At 35.4% G+C, this 19272-nt stretch overlaps 1 protein-coding gene across 4 annotated transcripts in view; it reads right to left on the bottom strand.

Moving 5' to 3' along the window:
- The window catches only part of LOC145683388 (kunitz-type serine protease inhibitor PPTI-like), an 842804-nt gene that overhangs the window by 519587 nt on the left and 303945 nt on the right, over positions 1–19272 (bottom strand). The gene's annotated exons all lie outside the window — the stretch shown is intronic.

Genomic DNA, 19272 nt, shown 5'->3' with positions numbered 1-19272 from the left:
TATCAGTGATAACTCTTCTGTCAGCTTTCTTTAATACATAAGTAGGAGGTTGATAGCCTTTCTTAAATTCCCTGATCTCCTTATACGTGTCCCGGATGTTTTTATTTTACTATCGGCTTCAAGTTCCTTAATTTTAGCTTTCAGGAAATCTCCTTTCTTTGTTCTAAACATTTTGGAAGTTTCCCGCCTAATATCTGAACTTTTAATGCTATCTCTAATTTCAATCCAAATATTTTCAAAACTAGTGCACTCCGAGTCTTCTAAAACCCAGAATTTATTCGAAAATTCAATCTGATATTCCTCTCTTACCTAACTCTCTTCTAATTTCTTTAAATTAAATCTCTCCGTTTTCGGACATTTAATATTACCTTTATTGAATGATAAACTCTCTCGTATTATCGCTACTACCATGTAGTGATCAATATCCCAATCAGCCCCTCTATTCGACCAGACATCAATTATGCTAGATTGCCCTTTTCTCTCTACTAAAACGTGATAAATTTGATTATGTGTTTTTCCGTCTAGTAATGTCCAAGTGTATTTATGAACGTCGCGATGCCATTGTACTCTTCAGGATTAGGTTTTTGGATGTTGCATAGTTCACTAGTCTAACACCGTTGTCATTACTTTCCTTATGCAGACCTTCGTTCCCTATAATCGGTTTGAAAATATCCTCTCGTCCTACCTTCGCATTGATATCCCCTAACTGAATTTTCATATGGTATCCCGCTTTATATAGTATAACCGTTCCACTTCTTCGTAAAAACTATCTTTTATATGGTCGCTCTTATCTTCAAGTGGAACATGTATATTTAGAACAATAAAATGGCACAACGTCCCTTAAGAGTAATAAAAGAATGTCTGTCAGTAGCAAATTCAACCCGTTTAATTGGTGGCAATATTCGTTTGTGAAAGAAAAATCCTGTTCCTAAATGGTAATTTTTGTTTCCTTCCACATAAAAAGAACGTAAAATTTCCGGAATTTACAGATCTATTTACCTCTCATCTAACTACCTGAACGCCTACTTGAACGCCTACAGATCCACCCTGCATTTCTCTAACTCACTCGTTACGGATTTTAACCCGCCTGACCTATAAAGACTTCTATTATTCCATGTTCCAAATCTCATGTCCATTTTCTTTTGCTGAGGTCGTGTCATGTTATCAGTCCTTGTCCGAGGCTCTTGTGAATGTTTCTGAACAAGTGCCTTTTTATTTTACAAGACGAGGTTGTTAGCCTTACCCAACCCCCAAGCTGGAGGATCATTCCTAGTCGTCTGTCCGCGACTGCTTATTCAGTATATTCGCAGCTAACCTCTATAACTAGAGGCCTTCTCCACGATCCTCAACCTGAGGACGCGCCATGCCTTGATGATAGGAACCGAAAAAACGTAGCACTTAAAACTTAAGATTGCATTTCATTTTTTTCATTTTTAAAGTTTTATTCCAAATATATAAAGTTGTAAGGTAATTACATCTCATCAAAGAGATAACAGTCTGCAAAGTTTTGCTATAAAAAGAAAAGAAAACGGAAAGCCTGTACTAATGCATAGCGTAATAAATGATGAAGAAAGATATCAAAAACCATGCTTTTAGTTATTTTATAACCATAAAAGAACTATCATAGCCTCTGTTCCAAAAATCCAAATTCGATACTTCATAGAAACGCATTAGCCATGCCAAGGTACCTCTTACTCATTCGCACAAGCATGCATGGGCCCTGAGTAAGCATAAGCAAAATTTCGAGAGGTGACAATCCCGGACCAAAGCCCCCCTAATTCACTCACATTATCGCTATGGTCTATGGGGCCCCAAATTGGATAATCAAGAGTGCGATAAGATGTCCCCACTACTACTCTTTGGGAGAACATGATCATACACCTATTTTTTTCGTATGCCTTACGAAAAGCGGAACTCTTTTCAACCAGAGCATTTTTTCCTTCTTTGAGCATACTCGTAATGTTGTGACTATTATTAATATTACTGTTTTTCATTATTAATATTACATCTGTCTCAATATTTAATTTACTACTACTACTACTATCACTATAATATTTTGTTGTCATTTTCAACTATCGTTTAGAACGTTTCAGTGTTTCTAGCCGTTTTAGTTTCTTCTTTGTCGAGTTATGGTATCGTGCAGGGAATGCGGCGCAGGATCCACACTGCGTACGATCGAAACTGCGTGGGATCAAAAAATTCAGCTCAAAACCTGTTTGGAACCTACGCAGTTTCGATCGTACGCAGTGTGGACCCTACTCAATGTTGACTCTACGCAGTTTGGATCCTACGCAGGTGCCCTGAAATAATTTAAGTATTAATCATGCGCTCAAAAATATTTTCTCATCTCTCTTTAATTTCTTTAACCTGTGCAGCTATCAATTAAGGTTATATTCATGGACTCCACATGACCAAAACTGCGTAGCATCCCTAATGGGTAGGATCCACACTGCGTAGAATCCAAACTGCGTACGATCGAAACTCCGTACGATCGAAACTGCGTACGATCAAAACTGCGTGCGATCCACACTGCTTGGGATCCACATTGCGTACGATCCAAACTGCATAGAAACGAAACTGACAAACAAAATAGTGACAAATATAATTAAATAATCATACAGGGGTGTACCCAGGAATTTTTTCTTGGGGGACTATGACATAGTCTGAAGGGCCAAAAAAGCTAAGTCTTGTCTCAGCAGGGAAAAAAGGGGAAAAAGGAGAAGCCTTTCCCCAAAAGCCACTAATTCTGGTCAAGTTGGCAAATTCCTTGTTCAGAAGATTGCCGTTACGTTCAATTGACTTAGCTTAACATTTTCTTAGTTACCTAGTTGCTATGAATTGCCACTTCTTTTATAGACTTTGCAGGTGGCACAATCAAAGGTTAGTTCAAGTTTTTGCTAGTTTGGGCTTCGTCCCAAATTTACTAACTTCCAGGGTTGTTTTATTTAAACCAAAATATTTAAAACAAATGATTAAAACTTTTTTTAAAACAATTGATTTTGTTTAAAACAAATTTTGTTTATGTTTTAAACATTTTGTTTTAAACACGTGTATTTTGAAGACTCGTCTTAAACATATGTTAATTTGCATTTTATTTTATGTTTGTAAAAAAATCTTCCAAAGCAAGAGAACTGTCCAAAAGCGCTCCCCAATCACAAGACTATTATCTTCCCATGTGAATGGTTTGATTTCTCGTGGCTACAGCAGGTCAATGTAGTGATCTACAACTTATTTTGTCTCTGTTCCCCCTTATTTTTAACGTATATTGTATTGTTTAAATGCTTCTCAGTTAACTTGCGAGAAAGTGTCGTAGTCGAAGGTTGGACTACTTATAGAACTGATATTAAAAAATAAATAAAATAATTATCACGGAAACAAATTGCTATGTTGTATTCATTACGACGTTGAGGTTCTGAAAGTAAAATATCGCAAGCATTCGTTTGTACAGTACATGTTAGTTCTGTCTCCGTACAACATGGAATCGTTTAACATGGGTTATACGGGAAGAAAAGAAGGACATGATTGGATTCAAATTTATTAGAGTAACTCAAACTCAATCAGGTAAGTAAACGATAAAACGAGTTTGTGGCAAAACGTGTAAGAAAGAAATGGGTGCTTTAGTTCCAAGAACGAAAATCATTATGAAAAATGCAATGCTTGGTAAAAAATGGAAACCCAAACAAATGTTGATCCGAAAATTACTTCTGATGAATCTAACGTCAGTGGTGTGGCTAAGATGCAACTGGAAACTTCAGGTAACAATTAATTTTGTATCAACAATATCTTTTTTCATAATATTATGGAAATTTTATTTCGTATCTCTTCCCCACCACAGTTCTAAATTTACAACTTGGCATAGCTTGTATGAAGAGACCAGGCGAGAAACGCAAGGTATGGCAGTCGCTCGTGCAACTAACCAATTGTGATACTTATTATAACGTTAGTGCTGAACGTCAAGGTCTGGGACAATTTGATCTCAATTTGTTTGTTTGTATGTATATACCACGCTACAGGGTGCAATATTCAGTCTTTTAACATTAATTTTTTAGGATACAGACACGAGACGTCGGAATTTGCTATATAGATTTTGACTGCGATCCCATGTAAAATTTCAAAATTAGTGGGTCGGGTCCCACTTTAAACAAAAATCCCCGTCTCATATAGCCTTGCTACTGATGCAAGTTGTAATCAATCAAACTAAACAAACTAATTTTATATGTTTCGAACAAACTTGGGTTGAAGGATAAATTTGGCTCCAACTCAACATTTAGAGCACAAGGGATCCACGTTCATTTTCAGAAAGGTTCACTTTTGCTCAGCAAACGTAATATCTTCGTAGCATAGGGTATGAAATAAATGAAACAAAAACCACGGGAAAGCGTGTGGACTAGAGTTTCATAGGACAACCTCTAGACAAGGGCATTGACGGAATGGGGAGGAGGGCTAATTTTCCCTTCCCCCTCATTGCACATACATTTAAGATAATAACATTAAACTTGTGTTGTGTATTTTGCAGCGTTGGAATGATTAACACGTCAAGCTCCGAATGTCATAGTCAATGTGCATAATTACGTTACATGAATACAGAATGTATCCAAAAGAATACATCGACGTAAAACGTCATATTTTCACAACCACGAATCCGAGATGAAAGAAAGAAAAACTACATGAAAAAAAGGAATCTAGAATTGTGTATGATTGCCGCTAGATAGAGGCGTTCGTTTAGAAGTCATCCGTCTTCTACCCTGAATTTCAGATTTCTGGGGCAGTAATGCAGATTTAGAAACATTTTGCTTAGCAAAGTCCAACATATAAAAATTGAAGTCCTTGCACCGAATAAATACGGATTTTGATCATAGGCCGTAAGGAGCTATAGGCGTATGCTTTCTTGTATATATTTTTTACCCAAGGATTTCAAAGGTGGCTCTACTTTCGAGTTTCGGGCCTGCTTAAAATTCAGGAAATTTGGATCTAAGCAATTTCCCAGTTTTAATCATCTGTATGTTCTCCGTATTTATTCGGTGTAATTCCACAAGACAATAAAAGGGGTCGCTATATGAAATAAGTTGAGATTTACTAATCTATACTGAAATATTTTGTACCCAACACTGTGTAATCTTAAAGAGAATAAAATAAATGAAAAGATCGGTTGCAAAAGCAAAAAGTCTTAATAAATACGTTATTACACGATTTTGAAATATGTTTAAAATCATGTTTTAAACGGTTCAAAATGTTTAAAACATGTATTTTTTTCGTGTGTGTTTTAAAACACCTTTAAAACATTTTAAACACCTTTTTCATGTTTTAAACATGAGTTTTGTTCCTTTTTTAAACAAACGGTATTTTTTCCAACCCTAATAACTTCTGACCAAGTTGGAAAATTAGAATGCGTTGTTGCCAATATTTACTTAAAAGACTGCCGTTACTTTCAATTGACATTTGGATTAGCATTTTCTTACTTACCCAGTTGCTGTGATTTTTAATTTCTTTATGAACTTGGCAATTGGCACAATTGAATGTTTATATAATTAGTCTAGTTTTAAATAGGTGGGAATTGGTCGCCAGATAAAAAAATTCTCATCCTACGGCCTCGCGCCTCATAAACCTACTAACATACCAAACTTCCTAGTTCTTATTCCGATTTAAATTACGGTACCTAAAATATGAGATTTTATACATCCAAAAAGTCTATTTAAATTACATAGTTTTTTCTCTTTAAAGCTGCTAAAATGGAAAATATTCACTTTTGGAAATTTTCTATATAGTCCCAGGAGGCTAAAAACTTTGCCAAATTTAATCGTTGTAGTTCTACTGGAAGTGCTTATACTGTAAAAAATCGTTGTATTATTTCAACGATATGCCTAGGTAATTTAGAACACCTAAATGGCACATGCCTAGCACATCTTGTACTGTTAGGGTTTCTTCAGAAACATATTGTAAAACAATTGAAAACACATCGCGCGGTTTGTATTTTGAAATTTTGCGTATACTTGGATTTGTTTAAGTATTTCTTTCTACTGTGTTTCCCTGTAGCTTAAGTTCATAAGCCTTTATAATTAGATGCCCAACATATTTGTCAATCACGCAGAAAACAACACCGATGATTCTATACTTGTGTTAATGTAACACACATGCTGTGTGTCATTTCAACTAGCGGCATTTGACACACAACTCCAAACGGAGAGTGAGTTGTTCTAACCTCTTGTTTGTGTTACATTTTAACACAATCATGTTAACACATAGGCATGCCGTTGAAATAATACAACGATTTTTTACACAATAGGCACTTCCAGTAGAACTACAACGATTAATTTTGGCAAAGTTTTTAGCCTCCTGGGACTATATAGAAAATTTCTAAAAGTGAATATTTTCCATTTTTAGCAGCTTTAAAGAGCCAAAAAACTATGTAATTTAAATAGACTTTTTGGATGTATAAAATCTCATATGTTAGGTACCGTAATTTAAATCGGAATAAAAACTAGGAAGTTTGGTATATTTTAGGTTTATGAGGCGCGAGGCCGTAGGATGAGAAATTTGTATCTGGCGACAAATTCCCACCTTCTTAAAACTAGACTAATTATATAAAGATTCAATTGTGCCAATTGCCAAGTACATAAAGAAATTGAAAATCACAGCAACTGGGTAAGTAAGAAAAAGCTAATCCAAATGTCAATTAATAAAGAAAGAACAAAACGCGTGTTTAAAACATGAAAAAGGTGTTTAAAATGTTTTAAAGATGTTTTAAAATACACACGAAAAAATACATGTTTTATACATTTTGAACCGTTAAAACATGATTTTAAACATATTTCAAAATCGTCTAATCACGTATTTATTAAGACTTTTTGCTTTTGCAACCGATCTTTTCATTTATTTTATTCTCTTTAATACTAACCAGTGTTGGGTACAAAATATTTCAGTATAGATTAGTAAATCTCAACTTATTTCATATAGCGACCCCTTTTATTACACCCTCTTGCCAATGACTCTCATAAGTATTTTCTTGGATATAGTAAGCTTTTAAGGTAGATTTTAAAATTTACCAACTATAAAGGTTTCACACAATCTATCAATATACATGGCAAAACAAAAGTCCTCACCATCCTTGTGCGTTGAGAACGGGTTGAGAGAGAATGATGAAACTTGGAAGTGGTGTGACACACCAGATGGTGCTATCAAGCATCAAGGCGAACATCTTTGCTTAGTATTCGAAATTTCAAATACAAATGGTGTCATGCTACATGAGGGCTAGAATTTTACTAGAAATGCTGTTGTGCGGTTTATTTAACCATAAAAAAATCATTTCGAGTTACCGCTTCTAAAAGTTTTGTAATTATGCCTTTAGGGGCTAAGCTAGCGTTTCGTGGAGGCGGGTGAGATTTTTGTTGCAAAATTTGATTACTATTTCATAACACTGATGCTAATAAAATTATTTTATAATAATAGGCCTACGTTTTCGAAAAGTAATATTTGAAGCACACATCATATTGTGCTAACTTTATATTTTCTGCAAATTTGTTATTGGTTGTTTTTTGAGTCAAAAATTTATTGACGAAAGGTAATATTTGGGGCGTTCAGAGCACAATAGATCCAAATCCATTTTCAATAAATTTCAGTTGTCCTCAGCAAATGAATTCTATTTTAAAAAATAATACTTCGCAATCAAGAATCCAAAACAAATGTAACTAAATCCATGCGAAAAGGCGTGGGATAGTTTCATATGACAGCCACTAGTAGGGGCGTCAGTGTAACAGGAGGGCAACGGCCCTCATCCGCACCCTGCATTTCAGATTTTGGGGACAGTAAGACAGTTCTAGTAATCTTTTGATAAGCAAAGTCCGACAGAATAAGCTTGTGGTAATTACACCGAATAAATACGAAGAACATACAGATGATTAAAACTGGGAAGTTGCTTAGGTCCAATTTCCTGAATTTTAAGCAGGCCCGAAACTCGAAAGTAGAGCCACCTTTGAAATCCTTGGGTAAAAAAAATATACAAGAAAGCAATATAGGCCTATAGCTCCTTACGGCCAATGATCAAAATCCGTATTTATTCGGTGCAAGGACTTCAATTTTTATATGTTGGACTTTGCTAAGCAAAATGTTTCTAAATCTGCATTACTGCCCCAGAAATCTGAAATTCAGGGTAGAAGACGGATGACTTCTAAACGAACGCCCGTTTAGAACGCCTGTCTAGCGGCAATCATACAAAATTCTAGATTCCTTTTTTTCATGTAGTTTTTCTTTCTTTCATCTCGGATTCGTGGTTGTGAAAATATGGCATTTTACGTCGACGTATTCTTTTGGATACATTCTGCATTTATGTAACGTAATTATGCATCATTGACTATGACATTCGGAGCTTGACTTGTTAATCATTCCAACGCTGCAATATACACAATACAAGTATAATGTTATTATCTTAAATGTATGAGCAAGGATGGAGAAGGGAAAATTAGCCCTCCTCCCCATTCCGTCAACGCCCTTGTCTAGAGGTTGTCCTATGAAACTCTAGTCCACACGCTTTCCCGTGGTTTTTGTTTCATTTATTTCATACCCTATGCTACGAAGATATTACGTTTGCTGAGCAAAAGTGAACCTTTCTGAAAATGAACATGGATCCTTTGTGCTCTAAAGTGCTTTGTGCTTTGCAAGTTGGAGCCAAATTTATCCTGCAACCCAAGTTCGTTCGAAACATATAAAATTAGTTTGTTTAGTTTGATTGATTACAACTTGCATCAGTAGCAAGGCTATATGAGACAGAGCTTTTTGTTTAAAGTGGGATCCGATCCACTAATTTTGAAATTTTACGTGGGATCGCAGTCAAAATCTATACAGCAAATTCCGACGTCTCGTGTCTCTATCCTCAAAAATTAATGTTAAAAGACTGAATATTGCACCCTGTAGCGTGGTATATACATACAAACAAACAAATTGAGATCAAATTGTCCCAGACCTTGACGTTCAGCACTAACGTTATAATAAGTATCACACTTGGTTAGTTACACGAGCGACTGCCATACCTTGCGTTTCTCGCCTGGTCTCTTCATACAAGCTATGCCAAGTTGTAAATTTAGAACTGTGGTGGGGAAGAGGTACGAAATAAAATTTCCATAATATAATGAAAAAGATATTGTTGAACAAACTTAATTGTTACGTGAAGTTTCCGGTTGCATCTCAGCCACACCACTGACGTTAGATTCATCAGAAGTAATTTTCGGATCAACATTTTTACCATTTGTTTGGGTTTCCATTTTTTTCCAAGCATTGCATTTTTCATAATGTTTTCGTCCTTGGAACTAAACCACCCACTTCTTTCTTACACGTTTTGCAACAAACTCGTTTGACCGTTTACTTACCTGATTGAGTTTGAGTTACACTAATAAATTTGTACCAAATCATGTCCTTCCTTTCTTCCCGTATATCCCATGTTAAACGATTCCGTGTTGTACGGAGACAGAACTAACATGTACTGTACAAACGAATGCTTGCGATATTTTAATTTCAGAACCTCAACGTCACAATGAATACAAAGCAACAATTTGTTTCCGTGATAATTATTTTATTTATTTTTAATATCAGTTCTATAAGTAGTCCAACCTTCGACTACGACACTTTCTCGCAAGTTAACTGAGAAGCATTTAAACAATACAATATACGTTAAAAATAAGGGGGAACAGAGACAAAATATGTTGTAGATCACTACATTGACCTGCTGTAGCCACGAGAAATCAAACCATTCACATGGGAAGATAATAGTCTTGTGATTGGGGAGCGCTTTTGGACAGTTCTCTTGCTTTGGAAGATTTTTTTACAAACATAAAATAAAATGCAAATAAACATATGTTTAAGACGAGTCTTCAAAATACGCGTGTTTAAAACAAAATGTTTAAAACATAAACAAAATTTGTTTTAAACAAAATCAATTGTTTTAAAAAAAGTTTTAATCATTTGTTTTAAATATTTTGTTTTAAATAAAACAACCCTGGAAGTTTGTAAATTTGGGACGAAGCCCAAACTAGCAAAAACTTGAAGTAATTACATGAACCTTTGATTGTGCCGCCTGCAAAATCTATAAAAGAATTGACAATTCACAGCAACTAGGTAACTAAGAAAATGTTAAGCTAAGTCAATTGAACGTAACGGCAATCTTCTGAACAAGGAATTTGCAAACTTGATCAGAAGTAGTGGCTTTTGGGGGGAGGGTTCTCCTTTCTCCCCCTTTCACCCTGCTGAGACAAGACTTAGCTTTTCCGACCCCCCTGCATAAGTCATAGTCCCCCAAGAAAAAATTCCTGGGTACACCCCTGTATGATTATTTGATTATATTTGTCACTATTTTATTCGTCAGTTTCGTTTCTATGCAGTTTGGATCGTACGCAATGCGGATCCTACGCAGTTCCGATCGTACACAGTTTCGATTCTACGCAGTTTCGGTCGTATATAGTTTTGATCCTACTCTGGCTTTTCCCTATGTAACTTCAAAAAAATTCTATTACTTAATATTCTGTGATTATAAAATAATTGTTTTTTTATTGTTCGATCATATGACCTTATCTCTTTTGGATCCTACGCCAGTTTCAGTTTGGATCGTACGCAGTTTCGATCGTATGGAGTTTCGATCGTACGCAGTTTCGATCGTACGCAGTTTGGATTCTACGCAGTGTTGATGCTACGCAGTGTCGATCATACGCATGTAACCGAAAATGCAGGCTATGCCAAGTAGGTAGATCTTACACCAAATTATTGTTATGTTTTAGAATGGATCTCTTTTCATAAAAGTACTTGCTGAATGTGAGTAAAAAACAAGCTAGGCTTGCCCTTCCGCCAGTGTTTGCATTTTCATTTTTGGCATCATCATTTTGAACGTCATTTTCATTTTTGCTGCAATTTTGAAATTCATGTAATCACGTATTACAGTAATACGTAACGATTAGAAATCGAGATTTGAGAGACTTTCCATTTTTATCCCCCCTTTCTATGGCCGAACTTTCCTTTTTTCCGCTTTCTTGAAATGCCTATGACCACATATAGCCGTTATCGGATCAATTCCTTCTTCGATGAGAAGTTCCTTTGCACAGGAAACATTATTTTTGCCTTTTTCAAACATACCTTTTACATCCGCTGTAGTCTGCACCCAATGAAATTTGAAACCTGTAACCTGTAGTTGACTAATGTCTGTAATCAAGCGAAGAATCACTAGATTCGGTTCACAAGTACGATTACAGATCGATATTTTCTCGTTTCCTCCATTTTCGTTTGGATACCATCTTGAAATGAAGTGGTGCGACTGATAATTTTTACCGTGCCAGTTCTTTTGCTGTTGCACCAACTTATAATGTTAGTATGTGTTGCTTTATCTAGTGCTCTTTGAATGGCATAGGCACACGTATACACGGTTAGAAAATGTCCGAAATGCCAGTAATATTGAATGTAATACACAGTAATACACACAAAGTTTCGATAATACCAGAAATTGTGTTAAAATTTGAAGGCTAGGGTGTACCAGAAATTTCTGTAATAATCAAATTTTCAAAATTAACTGACCTTTTATAACACTAGAACTACTGGCGTATTTATGATTTTTCCGGTGGCTTTGGTAACTTTATTCCTGGAAATGTGAAAATTCTGCAAGGTATTTCATTTACTTCAAAATAGTAAATATAATTTCGGGGGCTTATGCCCGGAAGAAGCCCATTAAATACTCCACTGACAACAACTTTCAAATATCCGAAACTTCGATAATATTATTATTTACCATAATACTCAAACCTTCGATAATACTCGAACTGTCGATAAAATCCGAAACCTCGTTAGTACTTGAAGTTTGGATAATAAACGAAACTTCGATAATTTTCGAACTTTCGATAATTTTCGAACTTTCGATAATTTTCGAACTTTCGGCTCAGTGGTAGAGCGTTCACCTCCGGTGCTTGGGGTCCCTGGTTCCATCCCAGCTTGCCCCATCACCGTCTACTTTAGCCTAACAAGCATAACCATGGGACGTACATCATAAAGATTTCTTTTCATTTTTTTCGAAACTTCGATAATTTCAAACACTGGTATGGTTTCGAGTAACCGATGAAAACTCGATAAATTTTCAGTCCCGAAATTCGATAGGTCCTCAGCCTTATCGAACACCCCAAGTGTGAACGTCTCTGTCCGCATCTAGCGGTCTTTCTTCTCTGTCCTTCGGGACGTGGTTGCTTGAAATGTGAATGTCGACGGATAATCACTTTATGAGTGACAGCAGGAAAGATAACTGTACAAATATCTGTGCCGTGAAAAGACAACGGAAAGCAAGATATTCCTGCTGATGTATTGAAACTGTCGTACCGCTTTCCTAAACATAAGAATACAGAAAAAAAGTGCTGAAAGTTTTTTGTGTTTCATATTTCAGTGATTATTTCTTGCGTTATGTGAAGCTTTATTTCTATACAGTGTTTGAATGTTGAATTACATAACGATAAATTGAACGGCTGTAGATGTACGTAATATATATAGGTAGATAGGCATATAAATGCAGAAGAAAGTATTTTCCAAAAATGATTATAAATTTAAAAATTTAAGTAGCTAGAAAAACCACATGGGACGTAAAACTCAAAACTGTAGTTCTAAGAAAGCATGTACATTTTAAAAGAAATACCATCAAACATGGCGTACTTCAACAGAAGTTGGTGGAGGTTGTAACCCCTCACATTGAGTCTTTCATGTATTATTGAAATAGGAAGATTTCAGTCTTCATCTTAGATCAACAAAAATTTCTCTCTGTGAAGGAGAGAATTATACGTACGACGGAACATCACAATGTTTAGAAAATGTGAATAGGAATAGAATATACGTATATCCAAGCAGAGGTCCCCATTTTCTCCAAGTGCTTGAGCACAATCCCCTCAATGTTACCATTCTACCCATTTACCGTTTTCAAGCAAATTTATCATTCTTTGTTATGACAATTTCTTATTTCAAAATGTTATTCATGGTAAGTTCTCCTTTATAGTTAGTGTTCATAAAAATCATTGTGGTATAACTCGATTGTTCACTTTGAATGAAAAACTATGCCCCCCTGATCTAAAGGAATTACAGGTACAACTTGTGCCCCAAAATCTAACTCTGGGCAACATTGTAATTCAGACAAGGCTAGGAAATGATGTTTCTTTGTTTGAAATATTCTTCCAACTCCCTAACATCAACCAAAATTTCCTTACACACATCTCTGGGTGCAACAAAATATATTGCTTAATTTGTGTTACCCAGCTTTATGAAACTTGGTTCTTATTTGTTCGAACTCGCAATGAAAGTTTGAACAAATACTTAACATGAATTTGGTAGAGGATGAACACGTGCACATGATACAATCTCACAGCGTTGAGTTTCCTTGCAAAATCCATTAATTTGTAAACTTAGTAAATGGTTGTGTGAACATTACATGTTTCTCTATTTATTTCCTCCTGTACTTCCACTTAAAGGGAAATGCTGACATTACGCATGAGTATATGGTAATTTATAAAATATTATATTGTCACTGGGCATACTGTATGTCCATGTAAAATTAAAAATTTCTAAATCTAGATAGTGTAGAAGTGGCCATGTGGACAGATAACAAAAATGGAAATGTTTTCTTTTTTCTTTCTTTTTTTTTTGAAAAAAAAAGCAGCTCAGAATTTTGTTCGCATGCCGTTTCACTGGATCATTTTACCCACAAAAAAGTTATTCATATAGAAATCTTTCAATTATTTCTGAAGAGAGGATTTTGACTCACTTCCAAAGGATAATTTTGTCCTAGATTGATTCCAACGATATTTTTCTACAATCATTCCCAATGATCACAAAGTGACATCTCCACTATGTTATCTTGCGGAAATAGACTTCTCTTTTAGGAATTTGAAAAATGAAAAGAAATAAAAAAAATAGAGGGAGAGAGATGGGAAAAGCAGGTTTCAGTTGTACCACTGTTAATGAGTCAAATGATCGGAACAACTTGAGCGAGACAGAGAACAAAAATTGTCTCTCCTCTGGGGCAGGGAAATCAGATTTTACTGTTTTTAAAGTAAAAGAAGGATACTTCCTTACTTTGTTTTCTTTCAAACTCTAAGATACGCAGGCAGCAGATATGTATCTCTTCTAGGTTTGTTCAAATTTTGACGTTTGCAACCTTAATAATATAGAGGAAAATAGTGAAAACTTTGCTATGCTTTTTAAATGAGCTAACTTTCAAGGTTGCTAGGGGTACCAGATCAACTTAAGAACATAAAAAATATAACTTCTCTTCAAATATTTTCTTAAATTTGCAGAACGTCTAACAGTTGATTACAATTTATTTACAATGAATCATAAACATTTCGCTTTGAATAACTTTTCTTTCATTTCTTTGGCTTGGAAATATATCTTGAGATACCCTAACCAAACAGGGCTTTCTTCCATCATTTCTAAATTACAAGATCACTGATGGACAAATGAGACAGCCAAACACAGTTTAACGCATAAGTCCTAACTCGAAACTTATTTAGGAACAGTAAAATTGCTTACGTCTTCAAGAATTCCCCAGAGAGGCTGAACTAGATAAATTCATTACGCATCTTGTATTCTGAGAAGTCCTGTGGTTAATCCACACACTGCAGCTACTGTATGCTTTATGTTCAGGATATCCCTTTGACGTTTGGCTGTTTATTTTCATTTTATGATTTTCTTGAGATTCACATTTAAAGAAGCAAAGTTGTATACTAATATTGTATAATGCGCTAATGTGTAGAAAGCGAAAGCAACACCTTAGGGTTAACAGTCCCAGTAATTGACACTGTCGTCTTTTTCTCGCCACAACAAGACTGCGGGGCTAGGTACGAGCAAATGCTCTCACCTTTTATTCCTTTGTAGTGTTGTCAATCCTACACTACTGCTAATATTTGCCATTCGGTAGTAGTACTTCAAAAGTAGCAGAACATGGATGGAAAGTGAGAAGTGAATTGTTTTTTCAGACTTCTAGTAACGGTTTATATTAAGGTAGGTTGTTTCTGTATCCGATGCATATCAAATAGATCATAATAAAAACTGACGAGTTGAAGATGTTTTGAGGTAATTGAAGGACTAATAGATCAGACTAAACCGATAAATATAGCTTTTTGAAAGTAAAACCAAGTTTTCAGGGGGGTGTCAATTATTGGTCACAGGTTATCTGCAATTACCAATAATTGACACCACCTGTCAATTACTGGTGATTTGCCTAAGCTCAATAAATATCAGTAGAAATTTGTATACCGCGTATTTCCTTGGAGTTAAGTTGACTGATAAAGTTAAAAACATCATTTCTTATAAAATCCCAGTAGTTGACAGAGGGTGTCAATTACTAGATCAAGGAGTGTCAATTACTAGGCTACTGCAGAAGAATTGTACGAACTATTTATTAAGGCACAGCTGAGTGAGTTGTTAGTGTGATTTGTTATAATTTGAAAGGTCCTGGGTTGACATCTTTGTGATTAACAAAAAAACGACCTTGATTTTTATTTTTTTTCTGGACGTGGTAAATACCACTTGGTACGGGGTTAAGTTCTACATCTTTTCTTATTTTTCTTTGTATGTTTGAGCGTTAAGTGTGAATTTTAAGCAAGTACCTTCCGTTAATCTGCATTACTCTTACTTGGCACGTTGCCACGGGTAGAGTAGCCTACAGTAACTATTAAGTTAAAAATATTATGCATACTGTAAATCCTTTACACTGATTAAATCAAGAAAAACTTCTACTTTGTATTTTTTACAATTACCAACCATGGATAAGCCTAGAACAAAGACGAAACCATCAAATGTAAGTCCACGTAAATCGAAGCAACTGCAAGCAAACAGTTCGAGGTTCCTAGAACAACCTTATTAATACAAGTGTTCAGGAAGGACTCCAGAGGGTAGGAAAATGAGGCAACAGACAGTAGTTACTGAGACCGAAGAAAACCGTATTGTTGATTGGGTACTTTCGATTTCAAAGCGTGGTTTCCCGTTAACGAATGATGTTCTTGTAACAGTTCAGAAAATTGTCTTGAATTCTAAACGTCCAAATCTATTCACCAAAACCTGGCCATCATTGGTATGAATCATTTATGGGGCGTCACCCCGAATTAGCTGAATGAATACCTGAGCAGCTCACAAGCCAGCGTGGGAATGTCTCCGAGCAGCAAATTCGTAACTGGTGTAACGAAATACAACCATAAATGGAAGACAGAAAGCTGATTGAAGTTCTTCAGGGTTCCTCTCGTGTTTTCAACTGCGACGAAGCCGCATTCCAGTTGAATCAGAGACTATTAAAGAGATTGGACCACGAGGAGACAGAGAGAGAGAGAAAAAACAGGTATAACATAATTTAAGGTTCAATTAAAGACTCTATCACTGTATCTCTCACTGTGTGTGCAAATGATACTGTCCTGCCATTTATAGTGTTCCCGTATGCTCGCATTCCAGGTGAGTTGTGTAAAATGTGCCTGACGACTGGCCAATAAGAAAAACTTCGTCGGGATGAATGACTGGACAACCCTTTTACGAATATATAACTAATGTGCCTCTGTTGACCCACAGACCCTGTGACGTGTGTAGCAGGACTGGCAAAATAGACTCCAGTTGTATATCCAGCGCAATGGAGGTCATATTGAATATATGTTGTAATGCCGACTCTGAAAAGTGTCCCAAACTTTAACAGGTCATAACTCCTACACAAATCAAGATTTCTCAAAACGAATTGCACAGGTGTATTCCCCAGAAAAGGACACTGTAAAATGATACTTGGCATGAACCCCTTCCCATTTCAAAAACGTAACCCAAATCCAAGATGGCCGCCTCTGTCGCCATAGCCTCTATAAGTTGTCGCTCCGCTTATAGACACCCCATACAAAACATTATCATTTCTCGCATCGTTTGACTTTTATAAGGTTGTGTCCAGACTTTTGCCTCACCCTGTATTTTACCCATGGCTTCTTAGTCATAAAGTGAATTTTTCAGTGAATTTTCTTTTTCTGTGCGATAAATATTTGTATTATTTCAGTATTAACATCCGTTGTATACAAAAATATTGTAATAGCTCTATTAGGGAAGGAAATAAAAATATGTTTATGTAAGTAAAAACTTATAAATCAGCTTGGAAAGTTGGTAGAGAGTTATATGGTTCATTGGAATAAGATATTAAAAGATGCCAATTACTGGGTCACGATGTGTCAATTACTAGTGATTCTATCAAATCATAGTGTCAATTTCTGGTACAATGATCAACCTTTCATATACATATATTAAAAAATAATAATTATCAGTGTATTATTTTCATGGTGGTGTATATGGATGAGAGAAGGATGCCTTCGTAACTATACGAGAGATCAGAGTGAAAAAACATGCAATTTGTCAAAGACTGTTCTTATACTGTCAATTATTGGGACAGTTACCCTACTCAAGATAAAATTAACTAGTTATTTTATAAATTCGAATGCTTTACCGATAAAAGTTACAGTGTTACTTATCAAGACTGATAAAATGTGAATCTAATGGCAACGTAATTGACATTAAAAAGATCGTCATCTAATTCTCTGTCACCTAATTATCTGTAGTCTTTTCCACATAATTTCCACTTTACTGACACTGACAATGTAGTTTTTTGTACACTGTGAACAAAATTAATAAGATGTATGGGTAAAATCGATTTCAACGAAATAAGATTGTACTCCCTGAATTTCGTCCCTCATGAAGTGCACACCCAAATATATTTTATTAGTGTACTCTCATTGACAATGACGACTTCGGTGTGCGAGATCCGGGTTCCATTCCCAGCGGGGGTTCATGTAGTTCAGATTTCATGATAATCAGTTGATCCACGTCTCATATAGCCTCGCTGTTGAAAGCCGTTAAACTCAAATCAACTCAATTAATAGACAATCAACTTGTGTGCAAATGTTAACCAAAATCACTTTGATAGAACTGGATAAAACCAATTGCAATAGGTGATGACTAGGGACCGGATTTTAAGGTGCAAAAATGTGGTAGAAAAAAAGGGAATAAAAGGTGCTGAAAAATCATTCAAAAAGACGCAAAAAAAGTTGTAAATAGAATATCTTTATTAAGTGCTATAGTATACATTTACATCAACATTCTTTATTCATTACCCCATCGACTATTGTTAAAATCTTAACATTTGACATAAATTGCAAAATTGTTTTATTTAATCTCATAAATTTGTACAACATTCAACATTCTTGTAATAAAATAGTGGTTAAAACCTACTTGGTACTTAAAAAGAAGAAAACTTTAATTTAGAAATATTGTGGCTTGAGAAACCGTTACGTACTATTAGGTTTTCAGAAACTCATTATATTTGATTATACACAACATTTCTATATTTACGATTGTTAGTTTCTGTCGCTTTCAGCTAAGGAGATCCTTGTATGTGGAGAAACTTAGCTCGACATAAACGGAAAGCGTACTGCAATCTTCTAAGAACATGGGCAGGATGTTCAGCTGACGTTGCAAAGGTTCTACATCCGAATTGTTTCGCAAATTCAATTCAAATTTGTCTCTAGCAAACTTGTCAAGATTGCTTCTAAATTTATGGAATGTTATGTGTAAATCAGATAGAAAATAAAACAGATTCTTCTGTCTACATTTCTTTAAAAAAGGGAGGAAAACGGGGCACTAAAGTGCTGAAGACTAAAAGAAATGAACAAAGGGGGAACGTTATTAATCTAGCAAAAAGGTGCAGCAGTCACGAAAACGGTGCAACAAAGTCCGTTTATTCAGTTCATTTTATGCCCGAAAATATGTATTTTGAACTTTGACTGTTATAACACCTACATTTTTATAAAAGGTGGTGCACCATACAATCCGTTCTCTAGTGATGACAAACAAATTGACTTAAACAAAAGCATTCATACGGTAAAGGAATAAACATAATGAACATAAAATATATTGTTAAACTGGCGACAAAAACTGACATTATGACAAAATTCGAGCCAGCGTCCTATTTTTAGGACAACTTGATATTTTATTTTTTATAACAAAGAAGAGTAAAGTTATCGAGTTCTGCTAATTACAGGGAGCAATTGGAGAACTGTCCTAATTCACTGTAATTTTTGATACATTTTTTATTTCCCCTCTGTAAAAGATGGACCCTTAAATTTACCTGTGTGAGTTACTTTATTTGGGTATGGTTCGGGGAACGTTATTTTTTGTTTTTAATGCAGACAATGCATTTGGGTTAAATGTGTCAGGTAGCAATAGGTGTGCTGCAATCAGACTGTAGGAAAGTTATTTTAG

Source organism: Thermobia domestica, chromosome 4 (genome assembly GCF_964235325.1).
Source record: "Thermobia domestica chromosome 4, izTheDome1.hap1.1, whole genome shotgun sequence".
In the NCBI taxonomy this organism is placed as follows: domain Eukaryota; kingdom Metazoa; phylum Arthropoda; class Insecta; order Zygentoma; family Lepismatidae; genus Thermobia; species Thermobia domestica.
This window is presented reverse-complemented; position numbering and strand designations above follow the sequence as displayed.